The sequence below is a fragment of the Ambystoma mexicanum genome, chromosome 9 (assembly GCF_040938575.1).
Source record: "Ambystoma mexicanum isolate Mex_15411 chromosome 9, UKY_AmexF1_1, whole genome shotgun sequence".
NCBI lineage: Eukaryota > Metazoa > Chordata > Amphibia > Caudata > Ambystomatidae > Ambystoma > Ambystoma mexicanum.
In genome coordinates, this window is record NC_090931.1 from 1,011,865,926 (window position 1) to 1,011,891,648 (window position 25,723).

At 41.9% G+C, this 25,723-nt stretch overlaps 1 protein-coding gene across 9 annotated transcripts in view; it reads right to left on the reverse strand.

Moving 5' to 3' along the window:
* B3GALT1 (beta-1,3-galactosyltransferase 1) overlaps positions 1-25,723 on the reverse strand; it is a 2,246,978-nt gene that overhangs the window by 1,572,820 nt on the left and 648,435 nt on the right. Inside the window, exons 4-5 of one of the 9 annotated variants that reach the window (XM_069616271.1) lie at positions 1,636-1,702; positions 1,499-1,552 (exon numbers count right to left, since the gene is read on the reverse strand). The exons of the other annotated variants lie outside the window; for them this stretch is intronic. The gene's annotated coding sequence lies outside the window, so the exon portion shown is untranslated. The remainder of the gene's footprint in view (positions 1-1,498; positions 1,553-1,635; positions 1,703-25,723) is intronic. 9 annotated transcript variants of the gene reach the window in all.

The following is a 25,723-nucleotide window of genomic DNA, read 5'->3' on the forward strand; positions in this document are numbered from 1 at the left end:
CTTTAGGCCAAGATTACGTTTTGCAGCCCTATTCTAGATGAGCCAAGGTGGGCACAGACAAAATAGGGGGAGATTAAGGAAGAGGCTGTTGCAGTAGTCCAGCTACACACAGGACCAGGCCTCAACATACGTGCAGCTTCTGGGGGAAGGAGACGAATGGTACAATGCCTTTAATTAGGGCAAGCTAAAAGCATGGGCATTTTTTACAAGCTCCAAAATGTAAGTAGTATCTGAGAGAAGGAGCTTAAAGATGACCCTAAGGTTTTTGGCCTCAGAGGGTAGTAAGAGCACAGGGCCCAAAGACAGCGACCAGAGGATAGGAGAAAAACACAGCACAGGTATCACAAAAAGAAAGATCTCCATCTTACTGGTATTGAGACAGAGATTGTTAGCCACACACAATGCCTTGTGGCAATCAAAAAATCAGGGATGAAAAACGAGGATAACATGTTAATAACACACAGCTTTCCTAAAACTTCCCTGAACTAATTTAACACTGAATATGAGAAAAAAGAAAGACATCAGGTGAATCAGAGACAAAATAGATATGGAAGAGCCACAATTATATGATAAAACATGGGGCGGTCTGCAGGTACACAGTGAGGTGGTGCAGTACAAACAGCCCAGTGGCAGTTGGTAAGGGTGGTTAGTAATGAAAAGAAATCAGCCAGTCCAGTGTCCGGTCCATGATGCTAATGGTATCATGAAACTATTTAATGAGGATACATTTGTTTACCATGTGAAATGCAGAGGAGACATCAAGGAGCATTGACCTCAATTGTACTACAATCATAAATACCATATATACTTTAATTATATCATTCCACCATATTACAAATGCTGTATACGCCCCCTACATTACCTATAATTACTATAAACATATTTACTATACTATGTGTTGCCAGGGGCCACAATCACCACAATAGAATTAAACCATATATCAAGTACGTACAATGCACCTTCTCGGGCTTTCTCTACACCTACCTCTACCTCTACCTCTGACCTGTATGTCATGACCCTTAACCTGGCCCTCACTGGCAAGTCAGCCTTCCAGTTAGGGCCAGGTCAAAGGCCTTAAAATCTTATCCAAGCCTCTGGCGCCAGGCTCATAACCATCATGAAGACCAACATTAGAATGGGACTATTTACTTGGGGCTATTTAACTTGGGGGGTTCAGCCCACATGGAGGCACACACATAGCTCAGTTACAAGGAACTGAGCTATGAGGTCTAGTCTTTTGGGTGACTAATTTACTTGGACTACTTTGGGTGTGGCAGGCCTGGGACTACTTTACCTGGACTACTTTACCTGAGACTATTTAAACCACACCCAAACAGCAGAACACAATTTGTGTTATTCTGCTGGTGGCAGCGTAATGCTCACCGTGCCCAGTTCTTTGATGCCAGTTTACCTGAATCCAAGGACCTGCAGAGAGAGAAAGAACACTACGAAATTTACCTGGAATAGTCAATCCATCGTCGACTTCAGTTCCACTCACCTGAAGGGACGAACTCCATCATCCGGCACCGCATGCATCCTGGAATACCATAACCTGGAAAGAGGAGGAAGAAAGACAGCATTAATAAGCATTTACTCACGTTTCCTCCCGAACGAAGAAAGCCACACAATTCTTACCTGGGTAGTCATCTCCTGGTCAGTATCATTGCTGGAACATCACGGCGCTCGTGAGGAACATCGCGACCTGCAAGGAGAGAAAAGACACAGGTTAGCAATATAAAAGGCTAAACAGCACTGCGCATCACGCATTAGTCACCGGACAGCATCGCGCACACCGCGCTTTCGCCTACTGGCCCATGCTCATCTTCAAACTGCATGACAACACCAAAATAACTTTCCATACATAAAAGTAAAGAAGCAAGACATTATTATTCAAACTAAGAGGAACACTGCATATAAAGACTAAAGCAGCAAACCTAGGGAGTCGCAGCAGGCCTGGATTCCCATAGGGGGCTTGCACCAGTGAAGTAATTTGGTTGCTGCTCGCCCCCCACATAAACGCGCCCCTGCCACGAGGAGCAGGAAGGAGAATCCACCTTTTCCAATATTAAGACCCATCTTTAACCAGAGGCCTTACCAAGGGACCAGGAGAGGGATCGAGAGTGAAAATCATCCAACCAGGGTTGAGTGGCATCCCTGTGGATACCAGGTAAGCATAAGACTGTACCCCTCCCCGGAAGTCCTTCAAGGATGTCAACCTTCTCCATATTGCCCCTCTGAACTCTCGCTCTGCTGTCAAACACTCCTCTGATATCTGCCGCCTGCTGGAAGAACTTGACCTTGATGTCCTCGGTCTCACCGAGACAAGGTTCACGGACAGCTCTGTCACTAGCTTTGACATGCTCCGACCTGATGGCTACAAGATGCTCTCTGCGCACAGGTCCAACCGCTCCGGAGGGGGTGTAGCCCTGATCTTCCCCGAGTGGATCCCTGCCTCTGTCACTCCTACACAGGCCTCCTCCTCTTTTGAATGCCTTGTCTGCAGGCTCTCTCTCTCCCCTAGCCATTCCCTTACTGCGGCTACTATCTATCGGCCACCTGGTCAGATCTCCTCCTTCCTATAATGAATGGGCGGACCTCTCCTCCTCACTCCTGGCCTCCACCACTCAACTCCTCCTTCTTGGAGACTTCAAAATCCACCTGGATGCCTCCTGTCCTCCCTCTGCGACACTCTCTCACTATTCTCCCCTATGGCCCAACTCACTCTGCAGGGCACACTCTGGATGTTCTGATCTCCTCAGACCTTCTCCGTTCTGTTCCTCTCTGCACTCCTCTCTCCTGGAGTGACCACTTTCACCTCGCCTCCCACCTCACCCCCCCTACCCCTCAGGCCAAGCCACTTCCATCACTGCCACCCACCTTCTCAGTCATCCAACGCATGAAGCGCATATCAGTTGAGACCTTCGCCGCCACCTTCTAACCCTGTACGCCCCTTTGGCTGACTCTCACCCTGACACAGTCCTCTCCACGCTCCACTCTGCTATATCTGATACTCTTAATATCCTTGCCCCTGTCATGAGGATCCGCCTGAAGCCCAAAGCCAAGTGCAACTCCTGGTACGACTCTGACCTCGTCACCCTAAAATGCAAGTGCAGTGTGGCCGAGAGGAAATGGCGCACATCATGTACATCCTCTGACAAACTGGCCTGCCACCTGCTCCAAAGGCAATACCGGCTCAGTGAAAAAACGTTGTTAAAAAGACGTTATGGTTCCAAGTAAAACCGAAAAACCCCTGAAATTCGCCAGTTATGGTATGCTAAGCAACCATAATTCGCGCCACCGCCGTGCACTGCTAAGACTAACACCCAGGACATCAAAGATTACATCACAAATGTCATTGATGACATCACTGATGACATCACATGTGCATTTACTTTTCATGAAAAGTCTGTACAAGGGATTCTTATTTTAATGTTAATAAAAAAGTGTCAAGGATCATTGGAATAAATATTATGAGGTACGTAGTGCATTAAGCAAGGAATTAATCCAAATAGCATTGCATTATGAAGTTTTTTCCAATATACTAAGGAATAGATCTACTTACATAGGCATAGTGTTCAGCAAACATGCAGGAGATTCAATATTAATAATCTTGCCATGTTAAGTTTTGTATACTGTAAACATTTAATAAGTACGTAATAAAACCCATTTAGTACATTATTGCACACAAAATACAAACAGACAACACATACAAATATGAGCATGTCCAGGGAAAGTACAGTACTAAAAAAACAACACAACTATAAGAAAGTGTTGATAACCTTACTGATTATCTTCATACACACAAAGGGCCTCATTCTGAGGTGGGCGCAAAGGGATACTGGGCACCGGTAATGACACCGGTGCCGATAATCCCTTTGCGGCCTATTCCGAGGTCCCTTAGCGAGTCCCTCCCATAACGTCTGGTTTTACCAGGCGTTATGGACGGGACCCGTTAAGGGATACCGGAGTCAATAACGGTACAGCAATTTGCGGTACAGTTATTGACGCCTTCCCATTGAGCCCTAATGGGAATGGGGAATGGCTTTTACAATGGGGACTTACCGGTCCCGCCATGGTCAGACTGGTGTGGTAAGTCCCCATTGAACTAGGGCGGACACAGTCCCGTTATTGGTGCTAGGCTAATAGCTAGATGACTAGCACCAACCTCGTAATGAGGCCCAAAGCATTCAAGTCTGTGTTTTCCCCTATGTATATGTTTCATATGATGTGAGTGCACCTTTAGTGAATTACTGTAAGAACATATTTGAAGTATAAGTCTACAAATATAGTAATTTTTTGTTCCTGACTGTTACTGGCCTACTTATATCAGTAAAGGAAAAAAGAGTGAGACAGGCATGTGATGTCATCAGTGATGTCATCAGTGACATTTGTGATGTCATCTTTGATGTCCTGGGTGTTAATCTTAGCAGTGCACAGTGGTGGCACGAGTTATGGTTGCTTAGCATACCATAACAGATGATTTTCAGGGGTTTTTGGTTTTACATGGAACCATAAAGTCCCTTTCACAAAGTGTTTTCACTGAATTTCATAGGTGTTTAGTAGCGCAACTTAACCATAACGTCCCTTTAACAAAGTCTTTGTACTGAATATAGATATACATAGGGTGAATTTGTTTACTAGGATTCCCTTATTTTATATACGTGTAACATAGAACATACTGAACCCCCAGCTAGTGATTTTGATATCTGCGGACTGTGCGTATGTCTGCAGACGGACGCGGTCAACATCAACACTATTCAAAAACTCAGGGGGTATCTTACATTGTTGTATTATGGTATAGAAACACTGAACAAGTTCAAAAAGCAGCACATAAACATATTATATGTAATAATAAATAAGAAGTGGAAACTATATATGTAAGACATCAACCGTCCATTTAAATAGCATATGCACCAGAATGGAATATACCAAAATACAATATATATGCCTCCAACATAATTACCTCACAGAAACTGCACAGCAAAAAGCAACAGCAGACCTACACAACAGTAACAACAAAACTTACCAAAAGCTAGTAAGTAAACGTTATTTTTCTTATATAATTCTAAACTTTCTGTACACTAAAAGTTATATATTTTTTTTGACACAGAAATGTCCAGTACTTTGGAATGGCTGGAAGAATATTTCCCATGGGATGAAATGAGTGAAGACAGTGATACTAATGGTAGACACAACACTACTCTATATAAGACAATTAATAACCATTACTTTATGTACAAATTTCTTCTTTTTAACAGACCATACAAACAGTGAAAATAATATACCAAGAGAGACATTAGAAAATGCTCTGCAACGAATGGAACACAAACTGGATATTCTAATGAAAAATTTCAATCTTTGAATACATTTTGTGTGGAGGACCACATAAAAGAAAACATTAAATATCACTGTTCCATATGTACCTGTTCCCCCTCTCCATGTCCCAGTAAACTATCCCCAAACACTCCTCACCAAGAACAACGTAATGATGTGACATCCATCCCTTCATCCCCTCCCATTCATCATCTTCAAACGCCTAATTCCCCTGTATTTGTTTCAGTTTCTGCTTCCCCCTCTCGATCATACATTTTATATTTGTATACAATAATAAAATATTATGTGTGCTGTTACTTTATTCCTCTGTGTCTTATTTTTTTTAAAGGCAGTTAGGGTGTCTGCGGACAGCGCGGGTGTCCGGAATGTCCATAATTAACCAAAATGGCGGTGTCCTAAGGACACTATACCTGCCAGTACTGTCCACAATCAAAATGGAACTGTTCTTAGAACACACTCGATGTCCGGGATGTCCGCAATTAACCAAAATGGGGGTGTCCTAAGTACATTATACCTGTTTGTACTGTCCGCAATCAAAATGGGGGTGTTATTAGAACACACTCGATGTCCAGGATGTCAGCAATTAACCAAAATGGGGGTGTCCTAAGGACACTATACCTGTCCGTACTGTCCACAATCAAAATGGAACAGTTCTTAGAACACACTCGATGTCCGGGATGTCCGTAATTACTCAAAATGGGGGTGTCCTAAGGACACGACATCCATTTGCATGTCTGTAATTATTTAAATTAAGGTGTCCTAACAACATCCCCCTGTTCGCAATGTCCGCAACCAGAATGGATATGTCTCTAGAACACTTATTCTGTCTGCAATGTTATGACACACATTTATTTTATTTAGGGTCTTCGAACACCTGCGCTCATGCGCACCACACCGATGGGTCCTATGAATATTGCGCCTCTCCGTAACTGTCTGCTGCACATGTGTCGCACTTTTAATTAGTTCGGGGGCTAGAACCCATGTCTGTAGAACACCTGTACGCATGCACATTTGGTGTCCTACAGACAGCCGTCCCATTCGCGAACATGTTTGTGATGTCATCATGTGACTGCACCCACGCTGAGCGTATGTCCTTATTTGCGGACAATGTCCGGGCCCCCGAACATTTTAAAAGTGATTTTTTGGACAATTCAAGGGGCCTCATTATGACTCAGGCGCTAAGTGTTTAACGGTGCCGTAAAAGGCTGCAGCGCCGTTAAACACCTAGCGCCTAATTACGAGGTCCCTTTGCGGGACCCGACCTTAATGGCTGGTTTTACCAGCTGTTAAAGTAGGAACCCGCAAAGGGACCTTGGTGCTAATTACGGTACCGCAATTTGCGGTACCGTAATTAGCGCCTTCCCCATTCCCATTGAGCCCTATGGGGAAAAAATGGGAATGGGCAAGGGCCATGGAGGCATGGGGAATTACCGCCCCACCAACCACGGAATGGGGTGGTAATTCCCCATTCCGCCATGGCGGACGTCGGCATGGACCATGGTGCTAATGCGGTCCAAGGTATTTTACAGTAAAAGTTCATCATTGCACATGTCCCAGACAATGTCCCTGGTGATGTCCATACTTTTTTGAATTTTTTTTGCCTTTTTTTGGTGTTTGATCTGTCCGCGAACAGCGCGGCTGTCCACGGAGCGTGCACCAGCACCTCTATAAAAGGCCACAACCTCCTCATTGTGCTTCTGGCTACCTGACAGAGCATTGCTTCTGACCTGAATTCACTGCATTGCTGCTGACCTCTGCCTGCTATCCTCCAGATGGCAACCATGGCTGCTTCAGGTTCATCACCACCCCCACCCCTTCAACCACCACCACCTCCCCAAGGACCTGCAGAGGGGAACAGGCGTGAGGCTGCAGAGGAGACAGATGAAGAGGATGAAGAGGATGAGGAGGTGGAAGTCCCTACTAGCAGCACTCGCTGTGAGTCTTGGGTGTGGCGGTTATTTACCACTCTTGAAGGAGTGCCAAAAGCTTGTGCAAATAAGGTGATCTGCAATCAGTGCTGAATGGTGCTGAGTTGTGGAAAGCCTGGTTTGCATAGCTTTGGTACGACATCAATGAAGGGACACCTGAAGTCGTTCCATGGTGGGGCTATTTGTAAGGTTGTACCTCGCAATAAACGTAGTAGGTTGAGTTCCACTGCAGCATCCTCCATTTCCGCTCCTGCCACCACAAGAGACACTCCTGTGGGTCAATGAGCATGAGAAGAACTGCCCACTACCTGAATAAGGCCCACCCTACATCTTCCTCTCTCCACCTGCCCTTTCTTATTCCGATGGTTGGTGTCCCTTCCTTACCCTCCTTTCCTCTCCTTTTCTTGTGTGTCGTGTTTAAAAAAACAAAAAAAGGCTCTTTTCAGAGCCGCCTTTCACAGTTTAAAAATAGAAGTGACAAATAAATAGTGCAGGGCCCTGTGCATTTTTTGTAGAAGTCTGGGGACAGTCCGCAAACATTAACATTTTTGAGGGGCTGCACTATTAGAACTATTGCACTTTTCTCTGAAAGGATGTGGTGGCTCTGAAAAAAGCCTTTTGGTGGTGTTTTTTTGTGTTTCAAAAACTTCAAATGATTAACACCTACTACAAAATGTATTAATGTAATTCCAAAAAAGGTCGCATTGCATTTTGTATTTTTCAGAGAAATATCTGATTGTCAGCATAAGTAAGATGTACTCCATCTCTGCGAAAAATGTATGTGCTACGAAACATAATATTTTCATTGTGAAAAGAGGATATGCCAACCTCACTTAAAAAAGCACAAACAGCCTTATTGACATTGCACCTCGCTTTCTCCATTTGTGGACCAAATGAAGAAGAACGCAGCCACATTTGTCTCTGCGCAATACGGGAAAAAATTACTTGGGAATTTGGAAACATGTCCATAACCTTCCCAATACCTTCTTTCATGGCAAATTGCAAAGAAATTCCAGACACATGTCCTAAACTGTTCCCTCCACAATGAATAATAATAATGTCTGGATGACACTGTGTCACCAAAGTAGCACAAAGAGGTACCAAATCCAGCTACTTCATTCCATGCACTCCATGCCAGTGCACTTCCACATGAGGGAATCCACGATGTGCAACCACTCCACAGCGTTCTGCATGCACCTCCAACCAATGTATCCATGAGTCTCCCAAAATCCAGATTATCTGTTTTCTGAAAAACACAGCCATAGCTATCTGTTCTTCTCTCGGGAAAAATACTTTCTGACAAACTCTCTCCTTACACAACACACCCAGTAACCCTTATTGACCAATCCCTTGCTCTGCTCAGTCTCATTTGCATGCCTCTCAACCCCAAAATCCCTGTATGTAATACGCCTTGTCCGCAGACAACCGCAGTGTCCGCGGACAAATCGAAAAATCTGAGCATGGTGAATGTAAATTTAAATAGTGTGTCCCATTTCCCCTTTGAGGTTGGCTCTGAAAAGAGCCTTCTTTGGGTTTTTTTTGCAGATGCCTGAGAGACACGTTTTGTTTTGTATTATTTTCTTTTTTCTTCTTATTTTACTCCAAAAATATTCACATTAGCTTCTCCAAAGCAACCCTTATGTTCCAAAACAGCATTGTATTTCCCATAAAAGATAAAGAAATGCCATCTTCTTTAAAATAAACAACATTACCAGAATCTATGTTCTCATTATTATAAAAGAACATACCAGCTCCAAGCATGAAAGCAAACATGTCTTGGTTGATTGCACACCTAGCAATGTTTTGCTGAGGACAAAAAATATAACTATTGTCCCATATTGCCCTAGGTACTAAACCAGAAAAAATAACTTTGGCATTTGGAAGGACTTTCATTACTGCTTGAACCAAGTGTTCCAAATCTGCCAACAAAATAGGGGCACTGACATAGCCCACATGCAAAGCACCACAGTGCAAAACAACTACATGGGGACTGTTCACCCTGCCCATATCTTCAGAAACTTGTACAATTCCCTGCACATTGAAACCAGGCACAGTGCTCCACACCACCTCCACTCCTTTAACATCAAAATTGTTTGCCACATTCCTGCATTTAGCATACTGCTCCAAACCATGCACAAACATATCTCCAACCACAAACAACCGGACGTTGCCATCTTCACTACACACAGCCTCTTTCAACACAAACCACAACCTTAACATCTGATTGGCTGATGCCTACAGTCCCCTTTCCAGGTTGGATTTGCTCAGCAAAGTTGAATCTGCATTTTCTGTGCGCCTTTAGCAAAGATTGAATCTGCATTATTTGTGCGCCTCTAGCAAAGTTGAATCTGCATTTCTGTGCGGCTTTAGCAAAGATTGAATCTGCATTATTTGTGCACCTCTAGCAAAGTTGAATCTGCATTGTCTGTGCGCCTTTAGCAAAGATTGAATCTGCATTATTTGTGAGCCCCTAGCAACGTTGAATCTGCATTTTCTGTGAGCCCCTAGCAAAGTTGAATCTGCATTTTTCTGTGAGCCCCTGGCAAAGTTGAATCTGCATTATTTGTGAGCCCCTAGCAAAGTTGAATCTGCATTTTCTGTGAGCCTTTAGCAAGTTGAATCTGCATTATTTGTGAGCCCCTAGCAAAGTCGAATCTGCATTATTTGTGCGCCTTTAGCAAAGTTGAATCTGCATTTTCTGTGAGCCCCTAGCAAAGTTGAATCTGCATTTTCTGTGAGCCTTTAGCAAAGTTGAATCTGCATTATTTGTGAGCCCCTAGCAAAGATGAATCTGCATTTTCTGTGCGCCCCTAGCAAAGTTGAATCTGCATTTTCGTTGACGCTTTAGCAAGTTGAATCTGCATTATTTGTGAGCCCCTAGCAAAGATGAATCTGCATTTTCTGTGCGCCCCTAGCAAAGTTGAATCTGCATTTTCGTTGACGCTTTAGCAAGTTGAATCTGCATTATTTGTGAGCCCCTAGCAAAGTTGAATCTGCATTATTTGTGCGCCTTTAGCAAAGTTGAATCTGCATTTTCTGTGAGCCCCTAGCAAAGTTGAATCTGCATTTTCTGTAAGCCACTAGCGAAGTGAAGCTGTCTATCTCGCAAACATACAGTTAAAATCTAATTCACCTATATCGCTAGCCTCTAGCCAAACTGAATTTGCTTATTTGTGTGTGTCCGCAAATGCTAATTGCGCACTCGCAGCCATAACCATGCTCACTTAGTTGGTTACCAGACATTTGGTCGAAAAAAATTGGTCGACTGGACAAATGGTCGAACCAATTTGGTTGAAAACCAAATGGTCGAATTTTTTTTTATTTTTATTTTCACCCCTTTTTTGTTTTTTTTGGGGGGGTCCCCCCAACCCCCTTTTTTTTCTAAAAAACCCTTTTTTTTTAAATCGAAAACCCGAAAAATATATATATAAATAAATAAAAAAATCGACCATTTGGTTTTCGACCAAATTGCGTCGACCAAATGTCTTTCGACCAGTTTTCAGTCGACCAAATGTCTGGACACCCTCTTAGTTCACGCTCATCATGTTCCCCTTTTGTGTCTTGCACGATAATGTACCTTGCAGCAATAATAATTATATATCCTTCAGTAATGGTTTAGCCAAACTTGGATGCCTAAGACACTACCCCATCCCTAGCCCCACACCGTTCCTGCCCACCATGGTACCCTTCCCCCACAGTGACCATCCTCACCACACCACTATAGACAGTGACATTCTAGTTAACACCCTAACCAAGACTATCCTTGATGAAACCCCATGCCACGTCGGTCCAAACACTCCACTCCTGATAGAGGGTGACCTCACCAGTATCAAGCCCAACTACCCTAAACCCAGTGCTAAACCCACTACTAAGCCACCAGGTAACCCACTTGCAGTCAAAACTGACCTTACTACCCGCAACAATAGACTAGGCACCAGACTCCCCGGAACGTTCAGCAAGTCTTCTGCAACACCCAAGATTAAGGCCAACAATAAGGACACCGCCTCTAACAAGCCCAAATACTCCCACTTAAAAGGTGCCCTACTTAATGTCAGGTCACTTGTTGCTCACCCCACAGAAATTGCCGACATCATCCTATCTGGCGATTTGGATTTCCTCGCCTTAACAGAAACATGGCTACATGAGGCAACAGGACCCTACCTAACCCTTGCTGTCCCGACAATTACTCCATCCTCAGAGCTGACAGACCGAATGCTCGAGGAGGAGGTGTAGCTATCATCTTTAAATCCTCACTAGACCTCAGATCAGTTACCTCCTCTCCACTTAATTCTTGTGAGCACCTTACTACTATTAAGTTACAAACCACCCCTAAGAGCACGATCACCATGCACTTAGTATACAGACCCCCAGGTCCGCCTGGAACCATTGAGGAAGACATCACCTCCCTAACAGCTCAGAACTCTAAACCCTCAGCACAAAATATCATCCTTGGAGATTTTAAACTTGGGTACAATGACCCCAACGACACCCCAGCTTCTTCCCTGGATAACGCTCTAGCGGAGCACGGCTTCACACAATTCAGCTCTCAACCCACTCATCAGAAAGGCAGAATCATTGATTGGGTAGCAACTCTTAATTGTAACCTCACTTGCAAAGCCCCCCAACCTCTTGCATGGAGTTACAACCACCTTATCTCTTTTGATATCAATATCAACACTTAGCTCCTAACAGCACCCCCTGCACCAGCCTGTCCAACTAGGAATAAGCGTAACATTACCGCTGAAGCCCTCATCCCTTTGGTCCTTCCCACTCTCAATGCTCACCCAGCCACTGCTGACCTTAATTCACTGGTTAACATTTACAACGACTCCATGGCTACCGCCATTGATACTATCGCCCCACACGTAAAGGCAAACCCAGAGCTCACTTGAACTCCTGGTACACCCCTGAACTCAAAATACTGAGGAAAAAGAAAGCTAAGCTTGAAATACTATGGAAAACGACACCTTTAGCTGAAAACAAAACCGATCTTACGTCTATCTCCTACCAAGAAAGAAGCTTACAATGTTAGAATAAATCAGGCAGGATCCTGTACTAAAGAAATTTTCACTATCCTAAAGGAATTAGAAAATCCCAACCCACCCTGTGATACTTGCTTGAAAGACAAACCTCGGTGCACCAGTATTCAGAATGCCCTTGCCAACAAAATCACAGGGCTCCAAACCAAAATTGAGGTTAAACGACAACAACTTACCAGTAGAAAGCCCACTAGCCCAAGTACACCACCGCCCTCAGATACAAACTTAGGCTTCATGTTCAAAAAGGTAACTATACCAGAAGTCAAAAAATCATAACCTCTTTAAAACCTTCTAACTGCAAAGGGGATATCTGCCCTGCCCAGATTATAAAAGATGCAGCTAGAGAGCTCTCCCCCTTCATCACTAAACGAATACATCTCTCATTCTCCTCTAATTCAGTTCCCAGCAATCTGAAACAATCTTGGGTCCTCCCACTCCTAAAAAAACAATAACTAGACCCAGCTATTCCCACTAATTACAGACCCATCACCATGGTTCCATTCTTGCTAAAAAGTGGCCTACCTGCAAATTCAGGATCACCTAGAGACTAACCAACTGCTAGGAATACATCAATCCGGCTTTCGACCTCAACACGGAACAGAAACTGCCCTTGTTGACCTCAAAAGTCAGATTGATGATATTAAAGATAAAGGTAACAGCGCCATCCTACTCCTTCTAGACCTCTCAGCAGCCTTCGACCTGGTTGATCATAAAATTCTCTGCAACCACCTCTTGTCAGCTGCTCACTTCTCCTCCTCTGCTGTCATGTGGATACAATCATTCTTGGCTAGTAGAACCATGAGGGTTTTTTCCTCAATGGCAGCAGCAGACCCCATCCCTATCACCTGCAGTGTCCCACAAGGTTCCTGTGTCTCCCCCACTCTGTACAACATATTCACAAAACCCCTCTTTGACAAACCTGGGAAGTGGACCACCTGGGTGTCACCTACACCAATTACGCAGATGACACCCAGATACTCCTCACCATCTCAGGTAACTACAACACCGACGTCACCCGGATCAATGAAATCTTCTCCATCATTCAGGCATGGATGGCCACACACAGCCTCTGCCTGAATGATGAGAAAACTGAGCTTCTCCTTATCGGCTTACCTAATAACCTGCTGAAACTTAGCCCCAGTTATAATAACATCATCATTGATGGAAACACAATTCCCATTGTTAAAAATGTGAAAACCCTTGGTTTTCATCTTGACGTCAACACCAACCTATCCAAACAAGTCAATATGACAGCATCTGCCACTGCCTACACCAGCAAATTGATCAGGGCTTGCAGACCTTTCTTGTCCACTTATGGTTGCCTCACATTGGCTAGGGCTCTAATACAGTCTAAACTGGATTATTGCAACAGCCTCTACCTAGGTGCTAAGCAATCAATAATTAACAAACTACAGGTACTCAAAACAACGCGCTATGCTGCAGCATTAAATCCCTAGGCGAGAGCACATCTCCACCACCAGAAAATTCTGCAAATGGCTCTATATACAACAATAAATCGACTTAAAAACCATATGTCTCACATATAAAGCCCTTAACCATCTAGCCCCACCCTAGCTCACCAAAATATGTACACTAAAACCGGCTACCAGAGTTACCAGATCTTCCAATACGCTATGCCGTACAGTGCCCAGATTCACCCTAAAAAGAGCCGGAGGATCCAGCTTCACAGTTCTTGCCTCCCAACTTTGGAATTCCTTACCATTCAACATTAAATCGATTGAATCCTTTCAGTCTTTCAGGAAACATGTTATTGGATGGTTACTGGAGAAAATTTTAACTTCTCCACCCTCTATCTCATATGATTATTGCAAACTGTATAAACTGCATAAGCGGTACATATTTCATAAATGTATATCTGCAAACTGTATATACTATGCTGTAACCTGCTGAAGCGCCCTTTTACCTCTGGGTCTGGAGCGCTATACAAATAAATAAAACAAGCAAACAAACAAACAAAATACGAAATTACTGACCCCTTAATACTTTGCAATTACTGAACTGCAAAACTTGACAACAACCAAACACCTTCACGTACTATCACAAATAATTTGGAATTATTCCCATTACCAAAACCCCTGCAACACCTACATTTATATGAGAGCATCATAATTCAAACAGTGCACCCATTTCAAGCAATAATACCCCTTCAACCAAAAACAGCAAAATTACCTCCCTCTCAATTAGTGAAAGGCATTTGTGGCAAAGTAGTTTATTTACCATTAGATCTCAAAGAAAATGTACACACTCTAGGAGTGCAACAGACAATAGATCAATCTTTAATTATCTTAATAAATGGCGTACCTACAAAAGACAAAAAAAATTGGCAACAACCTGTGGATTTACATAAAGTTAGACTAGCCCTGCAATATCTACAAAACAACAATGAATACTACAAATACATTATTATTGAAGAAAACCTGAAAAAAACCATTGAAATAATTCAAGAGTCACCAGAAACTGGTCAATTTCAAATACTAAATCCTGCTACAGAATCCAATATTTTAGACCATTATACAATTCATCCTTAACACTCTAAATACACTATAGATTTTGCACTGGAAACGTACCAAATGCGACAAGCCAAAGAATCTCCAATCAGCATATAGGAAAAAAGTATAGAAGCAGAGGCCTTTCCTCTACTCTTTCCTACTGGAAAAGGAGGAAGGTACGATGATAGACCCACACAAATAACAGCATCAGAATATCGCTCTTTACAAATGTATTCTGACGACCCCAGATTCAGACAAAACGTGCAATATATATTCCACCTTCTCTTTGAAAGTGAACTAGCAAATCTCTGCTACGGAGTTGCACACACATTCAAATCAGGTACCCATATTCAAAATATGTCAGCTATGCATTTATCACAAAAAGTGCAAGAAAAAGATGAGGTTTTACAGTCACGTATTACAAATCATTTAGCAAACATAAGTGGTACAAAAGAATACTGGTTCCGACGTCATGGAGATGTACGCTGTATGATAAGAAACCTTGGCCCACCCACTTGGTTTGTTACATTAAGTTGTGCAGAATATGCATGGGAATCTTTACACATTTTCCTACGCATAGCAAACAAAAACAAAAGAAACAGATATAAAAACACCAGGAGAACTCTGTTCTCTAGATCCTGTAAATGTATCAAGATATTTCCATCATCGCTTCATTGCTACGCTACACTTTATTTGTAATAAAACTGTTCCTCCCCTCAGAGAAGTTCATCACTTCTTGGAGAAAAGAATACCAAGCCAGAGGAGCACCACAAATCCACATGCTATTATGGATTAAAGATGCTCCTAAATTTGGTAAAGACAGTGATGCCACTGTTTTGCAGTTCATCAATAAATATGTCACTTGTGAAATCCCTTCACAAATAACACATAGTGACCTTCATGCACAAATCTTACAATTTCAAAGACACAAATGTGGGAAATATAGTCGTCAAAAATATTTTAAAAAAGGGCAATACTACACCAAATGCCGCTTTAGTTTCCCTAGACCAGTTTCAGCAACAGGTCAAGTAAACAACTTCATGTCTTCAGTCAGACATAATGCCAAAGGTAAATCACCTAAGAACACATATTACATAAAAAGAACAGAAGAATCAAAATACATCAATGATTACAATGCAATCATTGCCCTCCAATGGAATGCAAACATAGATGTGCAGTACATTGTAGACAATTCCACTGCAGTTGCACGATATGTCACAGCCTACTTAACCAAAGCAGAAAAAACAGAGCTTCAGGACACTGGGATGACATTATCATCTGAAAAAAAAAATCACAGAAATTCTACAGCTTAGGCATAAAAATGCTCTCGCAGAGAATGTGGCTTCTATGAAGCTGCAGACCGTTTAACCAGTACTTCGTTGTCTTGGTCCTGCCAAATCTAGAAAAAGTGTTCTCAAATCATATGGGCACATAGAAACAATAGCCAAAAATGATCCCAACAGCCAAGACATTTTGAAAAACAGTTTCCTAGACACATACTACCCAAACAGGAGTACCACTTTGGAAAGCATGTGTCTCTACCACATAGCCCAGAACTTCACATACAAAAATAATATTAAACCAGATGAAAAGAAAGGTAGATACAGAAGTATCTCAACTACTTCTTCAAAGAAGCAACACACATTCCGAACAAATGACTTTGACACAGAACTGTCAGGTCCATTCAAATTTTGAAATACAACTGGTGTAAATTGCTACGCAAATGTAGCAATAAATATTCTATTCCAATTGCCACCAATTATTGACAACGTTTACTTACACAGTACAAACCAATTGTATTTGCAATTGTTAGTCCTTCATAGAAATGCAACCAACAATCCTGACAACAATTACAGTGCTCATGGAATAAGACAAGAATTGGACTCCTGTGCTGGAATGGTCAAATTCACTATAAACACACAAGAAGATCCACACAAATTTCTAATGTACTTACTACAAGTACTGGAAAACAAAATCATACCTATAAATGAAATCTTTGAGATTTCATACATGTGGAAACATACATGCACTCTGCAGCCATGTGGCACAGGAACAAGTGCCTAATGAACGCTTGATGTATGTAACCATACCTAACTGTGAATCCATTCCATTTCAGCAACTTGTACAAAATGCAAACCATGGCAGATTATGTACTACCTGTAATTCAGATAATCACTCCACCTTACAAATACAGACACATAGTCAATTTGTAAAAGTAATGCTTTTACATTACAATGCGGATGGTACCAGAAACAACTGTAAGCTGACTGGATTCATACATGGTCAAGTATCACTTGGTAAGAAAACCTTCACAACAATAGGTATAATGTACCACGTAGGAGCCACAACCAATGCAGGTCACTACACTGCAAACATAAAAAGTGGATGTTTCGAATGTAATGATAGTACCATTACTCTAAGGCAGAGATTACCAGCAAATCTTGTAAACGCTTACTTAATATTCTTAAAACCAAAATTGTATACGTAATCTGTGTATGAACATAAGCAAAACTTCAACTTCAAAACTATGCACAATTAGAGTACGCCAACATGTATCTAACTGCCCCAAGATTCTGCAACAAGCAAACAGATAAATAAATACCACTAAAATGTAACAAGAAATACACAGTTAGAATACACCAACAGGTATCTAACTGCCCCAAGATTCTGCAACAAGCAAACTGATAAATAAATACCAATAGAATCAAACAAGAAACATACAGTTAGTATACACCAACAGGTATCTAACTGCCCCAAAAAATCTGCACCAACCAAACAGATAGATGATATAGCATGAAAGTAGAAATAAACAATTAAAATATGCCAACAGGTATCTAATTGCCCCAAAAATCTGCAACAAGCCAACAGATAGAAGATTAGCAAGAAACAAGAAATAAACAGTAAAACAATGAAATAAATATATTGCACAACAACACAGAATTTTTTTTTTAATCCAGCATGGATTTTTTTCCCACAGACCCAATGATTTAGAGAACAAACACAGAAACTGAGCAAATTGTCCAGTACTCTGGTTTGAACTATAGTACTTGTAAAGTACTAAATATGAGGGTCAAAAAAAATATAGAAAGGTCTATTATGCAATGCAATAACTCATTATGAACTACCTACTCCAACATATGATCTTTTCTTTTATCACAGAGATCGAAAAAGTATGTCTGGTCCAATTACCCATGTCATGAAAAAACTGCATACAACCACAAAAACTCAACCAGTAAGTATAAAATAAATTGACTCACAAACACCGCTGCATAACACACCCATTCAAGCAAACATCTAACCATACACCACAATCCAAAATATTTACTTCCATGAGTATCTTATGACGCAGTCCTTGTTACAAACTCTACAATCTTAACTGCATAGCCTAGCCAAAACTTCACATACAAACTCTACAAATGAAACAGTACACAAACTTTTGGGTTGTGGATATTTGATGGGTGTTTAATTCTATGGGCCTCATTACGACCCTGGCGGAAGACCATAGTGCTAATAGCAGCATGGTCCATGCCGGTAAGTTACCGACTCCGCCATGGAGAAAGGGGGAATTACCACCCCATTACAAGGTTGGTGGGGCGGTAATTCCCCCTTCCTCCATGGCCCTTCCCCATTCCCATTTTTGCCCCATAGGGCTCTATGGGAATGGGGAAGGTGCTAAATTGCGGCACCGTAATTAGCACCAAGGTCCCTTTGTGGGTCCCTACTTTAACGGCTGGTCTACACCAGCCGTTAAGGTCAGGTCCCGCAAAGGGACCTCGTAATTAAGGCGCTAATAGGTTAACGGCGCCGCAGCCTTTTACGGCACCGTTAACCCATTAGCGCCTGGGTCGTAATGAGGCCCTATGTGTGTGTTATGCTGCAGTGGTTGTGGCCAGGGCCTAGAGTTTTGGGTGCATGGCCGAATGCTGGCCTTAGGCCATGCATCCAAAACTCTAGGCCCTGGCCACAACCACTGCAGCATAACACACCTATACTACCAAACATTTTTACTGTGGTATGTGGGCTGCTTATAGGGGATATTAATTAGAATCAATGCTCTATTAACAACCCAAAACCAACATCATACTAAAGTAAAATAGTTAATTTGACCCATCTCTTACTCCCCAACCCTACCCAAGCACTCCTGCACACCAACACACTCCCCAGAATTGCATTTTGCCTCTGTTCACCACCGCACTGTCCGTGGATCCAAGCTGGCAGGCGCATCGAAACAATGTGACGCACCTCACGCCTCACTCCAGCCAATCAGCAAACACATTGGGTGTCCACGGATATGACACAAGCCGATTAACCAATCAGTGTCCTGTCCGCGGAGCGAACAGGGAAATGTGTCCGCGGAGCAGACATAGATATCACTTATTGTTTCGCCTTAAGTTTGGTCATTTAAAAAAAAAAAAACTACTGGACGGATTTACACCAAATTAACAATGCACACTTTCAGGACTGACCTGCTGCTCCTGCCGCAAATTTGGTGGAAATCCGTCCAGCGGTTTGAGCTGTAGGCATGAGCAAAGTTTTTTCCCATTATGTCTATGGGAAAAAAAGACATTTTGGGACCCCTCCTATAACTTTGCCCCCCCTGGACCAAACCTCAACAAAATTTGCTAATGGATTCAGAGTGGGCCATATACTTAATTTGCAAAGTCTGGTGAGGATTCATCCAGGGGGAGCAAAGTTATAATCCTATGGGATTAGCAATTTAACCATAACTACATGGTCGCTACCGCAGGCCATGTAATACACACAAAAACAAACAGAGAGAGAGATAGAGAGAGAGTGTGTTAATGCCACCCTCAGTCATGATTTTTGAAAGAGAATGGCTGAATGCAGACTCATTTCGATTCCATACATATGATTATTTCGGTTGTATTAATTTCTCCACCCTGATATAATGCAATAACAATTATTGTTCACAAGCTTTGCTCGCCACCAGAGAGGCTAGCAAAGATGATACAGAAAGATGAAACATTTAGCATATACACAGATTTTAATGAGCTGACCATATGGTCCAAGATTGGAACAACATTACATGAAATCACCAGCAAACTAACCATTTACTTATTAGACTACAGAATATTGGGTGGTGGTTCTACCAGCAATTATAATGCTGGCCTTTTAATTTTTCTTATGATCCTGGTTATGAAGCTAATCTTCTAATGAGGGCTCCATAAGCTACCACCTACTTCAGCTTTTAGAGCCAATGGGAAGATATAATGACAAGACAACCATTCAAAGGACAGGATACTACTTGATAGGAATAAATAGAAAAAACTGGAGAGGCATGTTGGCATTTTTATTAAAACTGGTATGGCGAAGAGAGGATTTTATGATAGAGTATATAATGTATCTGTGTTTTGATTATTTATTAGGTTTTCATGTGTCTTCTTGAATTATTTTAGAATTCTTTGAAGTGTACATTTTTTGTATGAATGAGAACAATGTACCATTGTTTGCCAACCAAATTGATAAAATCTAGTCATAAATAGCAAGTGCATAACAGAAAATAAATGACAGGATATCATTGCTGCACGAGGTCAAGGCCCTCAGCTTTGGCTTGTAGCAATTTAGTTGGTGTGTGTATATTGAGGCTGGAGATGTTTCTGAGCATGATGATTTTTTTGTATTCCTACTTTGTTTTACCCTACTGAGCATAAATGGCAGGCCTACTGCACATTTGGTGTGGATAATAATCTTGCTTATTTTGTAAAATGCCCTTTTTCATGTTGCTGTATATTTTTTATTTTGTTTTGTACCACCAATGCGGTGGAGCATGTACTGTATGCGTGTGTGTGTGTTGGCAGTTGAAGATGTTTTAGTGGCAACCTTTGTTTTCCATTCAGTTTGTCCCTTGGACCTAGTGTGCATGTTATAGAATATTGATCTCTCAAGTTCGGTTGATGGGACTTTCATAATGGCTGTGACAGATGTTCACCAAAAATCTAAAACAATCAAAGTCAACAATGTTAATGTATTGTGGGCTAAAAAGTCATTTTCCCAGTTTCTATGGAAATCCTGATTTAATAAAACAGTTTTTAGCCAAAAAATTTTACAGCAAAAATCATTGATACAATTTAGCAAAATTGTAATGTTTGTATACCAAATGTTTGAACTTTCCTGAAAAGGAACAAAGGTTACTTTTGAAAGCATTTTGCATTCTCAAGTGAACAGTTAAATTCAGTTCCGTTTTTATTGATATACATATAACAAAACAAATGTTTTATATATCATTTCATCAGTACATCCCATTCACATTACATGTTATTTCTAAAAACAAGCATTTACAATTTTATTTTTTTTAAAACAAACAGCAATTGGCGCTAATTAGTTCATAAGCAGTTTGTGTCATATATTAAAATCATCACATATAGTCACTCTAAACAATGTAAAATCTGAACAATTTTCAAATAAAATAATACCATGAAATACATTAGATTTAAGTCATTACCACTCATAAACCAGAGACTTTCTATTTCATTAGGGGTAAGATTACTATTGTATGACATCATACGTCTATGCCGAAGTGCATGTAGGGCTTCGCATACAATGAAAAGGTGATGTAGTGTCTCAATTACATCAATCCTGCACAGACGACAATAGCGACATTCTCGCGGGATACGTGTATGTGCGCCTTTAATTTCAAGTGCTTCAGATCTATTAAACTTCAATAGAAGATATTGCCTCACTATTCGTGGACTGGGGTAGGCATTAACGTAACTCGGTATATGGCTACGTAGTATACGTTCATTGCAATAGATCACACTATTGGTTTTGGTTGCAAGGTCAATTAGCTGTTGTTCGTAGCTAACTTCTTTAAGAGCGTTTTTTAAAGTTACCCTCAAAGAGTTTATACTCATTTGGACATTAATGGTCGATTGACGGGCCCATTTATTGTGAAGTTTTTTTAACTCGCCCATTACGCCAAACATGGTACCATTAACTAGGTCTAGATAAACTTGTACATAAGCACTAGTAATAGTGTCAGTCTTAAGGCGTAACAACTTCTCATAATTTAGTACACAGTGATTGATGAAAACATGGTATATGCCTGTCAGATGAAATTCGAGATATAGGAATTCAACACTAACACATTGCGGTAAACAAAATAATTTACGTAACAAGAAAGCTTCAAGTTTCATAACCTTTTTGATATATTTGTGTCCCCATATGATAATTGCATACAATATTATAGATCTTATCTTAGCAATGTAGATGGTCAATATCTCTGAAATCGAGTAGGCACTATTCCTACCAATAAATATGCTGAGAGCATTGGTTGCGGTTTTGCATCGAGCTTGAAGAGCAATCCAGTGAGCATTCCATGTCAGGTGGTCATCCAGGGGAGTTGCTAGGTCTGGCAAAGACCCGGGGCTAAGCTGATGTCAGAACTGCTGGACTGGGGGCTAGCTAGTCTTTTGGCTGTAGCTCCTGAGATTCTATCCGGGGCTACAACCAAAAGATCAGGGGCTATAGCCCCCTTAGCCCCCCCCCTAGCAACGCCCCTGTGGTCATCTATGATTATCCCTAGATACTTATAGGTTTTGACCTATTCTAAGGTTTGACCATTCATGAGCCACGTGTATTTTTTTGGGCAGCGTTTTTTTGTAAAGACCATCACCTTGCTTTTCTCAATATTAATCACTAAACCGTTAAGAGTACAATACCTACTTAACGCATCTAGCATTAGCTGAAAGCCCGCTGGTGTGTAGTCAAGCAAGATGAGGTCGTCAACGTAAACTAACCACCCTAGAATCACGTCAGAGATTTTTACGGGATTGGCTGCGGGAATACTGAAGACTCCACCCAAGTACAGATTGAATAGAATCGCAGCAACCATACACCCCTGCTTAACGCCGCTGGTAGTCATCATCGGCGCCGACAATCAGCCGGCGGCATTCAGACGGATGCGTACAGTAGTGTCCGAGTGCAACAGCATCAGCATTCTTTATAGGCCTGGCGGAATACCCCAATCTGTTAGCTTTTGCCATAACCTATTTCTCTGCACGATATCAAACGCCGCGGAGAAATCGATGTAAGCACAGTACACATCTAATTTGCGCCTAGTCCAGGAGTGTTCAATAGCTGTGGAGAGTAACAAAAGCCCATGTGTCATACCTGAATTGGTACGAAATCCAATTTGATTTGGGGGTAGGATTTGTTTCTCAGTAATCCACGCATTTAGTTCTTGTAATAGGACTTTAGCGAAGATTTTCGACCCGTATCGAGCATTGCAAGCATCCTGAAGTTGCCTGGGTAGTCCCATGCTCCTTTTTTGTGGACAGTTAATATATGGCTAGTTTGCCACGAAGGTGGTATAACTCCCGTTATTCCTATATGGGTGAATAGTTTATGTAAAGCAGCAGCCCATAGCTCGGGACATTGTTTAATAAGTATATTGCATACACTGCCTGGCCCTGCGGCTCTAGAATTCTTCAAGTTAGAAATGATTGCCATGATGTCCAATATCGTTGCCTTACAAACCCAGATGACATTGGGAATAGATGTCATAGTATCTGGAGATACAGCACGACCTAGAGTTTTGATTCAGAAATGCAATTTATGGTTAATGGATGTGGTTTCGACTGACGGAGCAATTGCCATTTGCCAACCGAGTCACTGGAGAAGGCTTTTTCCGTGATCTGCTGCCATAGGTTCGCGCTGCATGAGACCCTATGTGCAGATAACCATTTTTTATAGTTCTTTTTTACTGTTTTGATTAGAATGGAGACTCCCTCAGGGTTGAGACTAGGTCTATTCGCAGACAATATGAGTTGGATCTCATTTCTAATTTTTGACTTTGCCATGCTGATCGCAGCATCGTAATCAACACAGCGCTTAAATTGCATGTTTGATGTGTCACACCGTCCAATAGGTTTACGCTTCTGAGTTACTTCCGAAGCAATTGTCACCATGATGGTAGAGAAATCAGACAACAGGTTGGCAGAGGTGTTCACTCCATCATACCGGGTTTGTATAAAGCTTGGAAGTGAGTTCACTACAACATTGTTGGCTTTGTCAATATTACATGGGTGCCATACAATGCGATTTCCACCCCCATTCAAAGATAGCTGTCCATTTCTGTCATGATCAATTGTGGAATCCGTTAGAATAGGTAATTTTAGGAGCCAACACATTGGGACATGGTCGCTTTCATGTCTGACGACAGTGGCCATGTCTTTAATATATGCATGGCCACAGTCGATAGAGAGGGCGTAGTCAATGGTAGATGCGGAGCGACCTTCAACTCTTGTGAATGCCATATGGCTATCACCGGGGGTAATACCATTCAATTTGACAATTCTATGGGCAGCTAACATGGTATGCCATTTGGATCCCTGACGATTTCCCTTTTGCGTAATTACAGCTGCAGAGGAAAAATTACAAGTAGTCTCAGTGCTCATGGGAAGGTGCCCAATGGCCCCATTAAAGTCACCAACAATCTACACTGGTGATATATTATTATATTTTAGCAAAAGTGCATTAACAATCTTTATATTCCCCGCTGTCATTACCATGTTCGGGGGTCATATACATTTATCAATACAATATCAAGTGAAGGTGTGAATATGCGCGTGGCCAGGATATACTCAAAAGAGTGATCAAGTTTTTCGACCTGCCAGGGGGGTAACACAGACACCAGGAGACCACCCTTCGGACGACCCAAAGGACCTTTGGTGGCCTTCTGGTGAACAGTGTTTCGACCATCAAGTTGCACTTCAGCCATTAGCCAGGTTTCCTGCAAAGCCACCACCCCAAAAATGTCTATCACACTCACCAAGCCATCATTCTCAAAGAGGTGGGTATGCCCTCTTGTATTCCAAGAATAGAGCATATCCACTTTTATACATCACTGCCGATTAGCGTTGAAATGGGACTTAAACATCACTGGTAACCACTGCCAGTAGCCCACAAGGGGTTGGCTAGGCGGTGGTTCAGAGGGCAGAGTGGTGGATTCAATTTGCGGATTAAGTAGCCCATCTGCCAGTTCCTCTGTTCCTTTGTCCGACAGATCGAGTGAGTCAGGGATGGGTTCGTTTACTGCCATTGGGGTACATTTTAAGGCTTTGTTGGTGGATTTTGTGGGATTAGAATTAGCTGCTTTGATTAGCGGAATTTCAACCCGGTGGATGTTATAACCTAGGCGAAAGAACTCCTCTTCAAAACTTAAAACATAGTTTAAAGAGGTATCAGTTTCGAACCAGATGTTGGTTATAAACTGGTTCCTGACTTCGACCTGGTCGACAATACGTATATCACTAGATGTGATTACTCTTAATGGGACTATAGATTTAAATATGCAAAGTACTGCGGAGCGATTAAGTGGAATTGGTATTAAGTCCTGATGTAATTGCACCAATTGAAGAGCGGGTACCATTTTAGGTGCATCTGCAAAACGGTTACCGCTGTTTAACTTATTAGGTACCACTGAATTGCTCATAGGCTGTGCCCAAACAGACGGAAGGGTAGGTTGATTATTTTTATCTTTAGGAGTACAAATTACCTGTTTGGCAGATTTGGATATGACTTTTTTCTTTTGTGTTTTTTCCAATTTCTTTGCAATTTTTGGAGGGGGTGGCTTATGAGAAGTGGGTGTTGCTGAGATAATTGTTGAATCTACCAGCACCAGTGACTCATCAGAGTGACTCATCAGACGACGGGTTCACTGTTGCCGCGTTTGGATGTGGTAATCATCAGCCAGAGTAATAGCTTCACTACTGCTGAGGGGGCCAACCCCAATCATCGCTTTATAGGCGTGTTTCTGGTTATGTGGCTTTTTAGTACGATTATAAAGGCGTGATGCACTAGGGGAGGCAGATAAGTCTTTAATTTTTCTTAGACTTTTTAGGTACCTGATGGGGAATATACATACTTTTTCTACTGGATTGCTAAGAGGAGG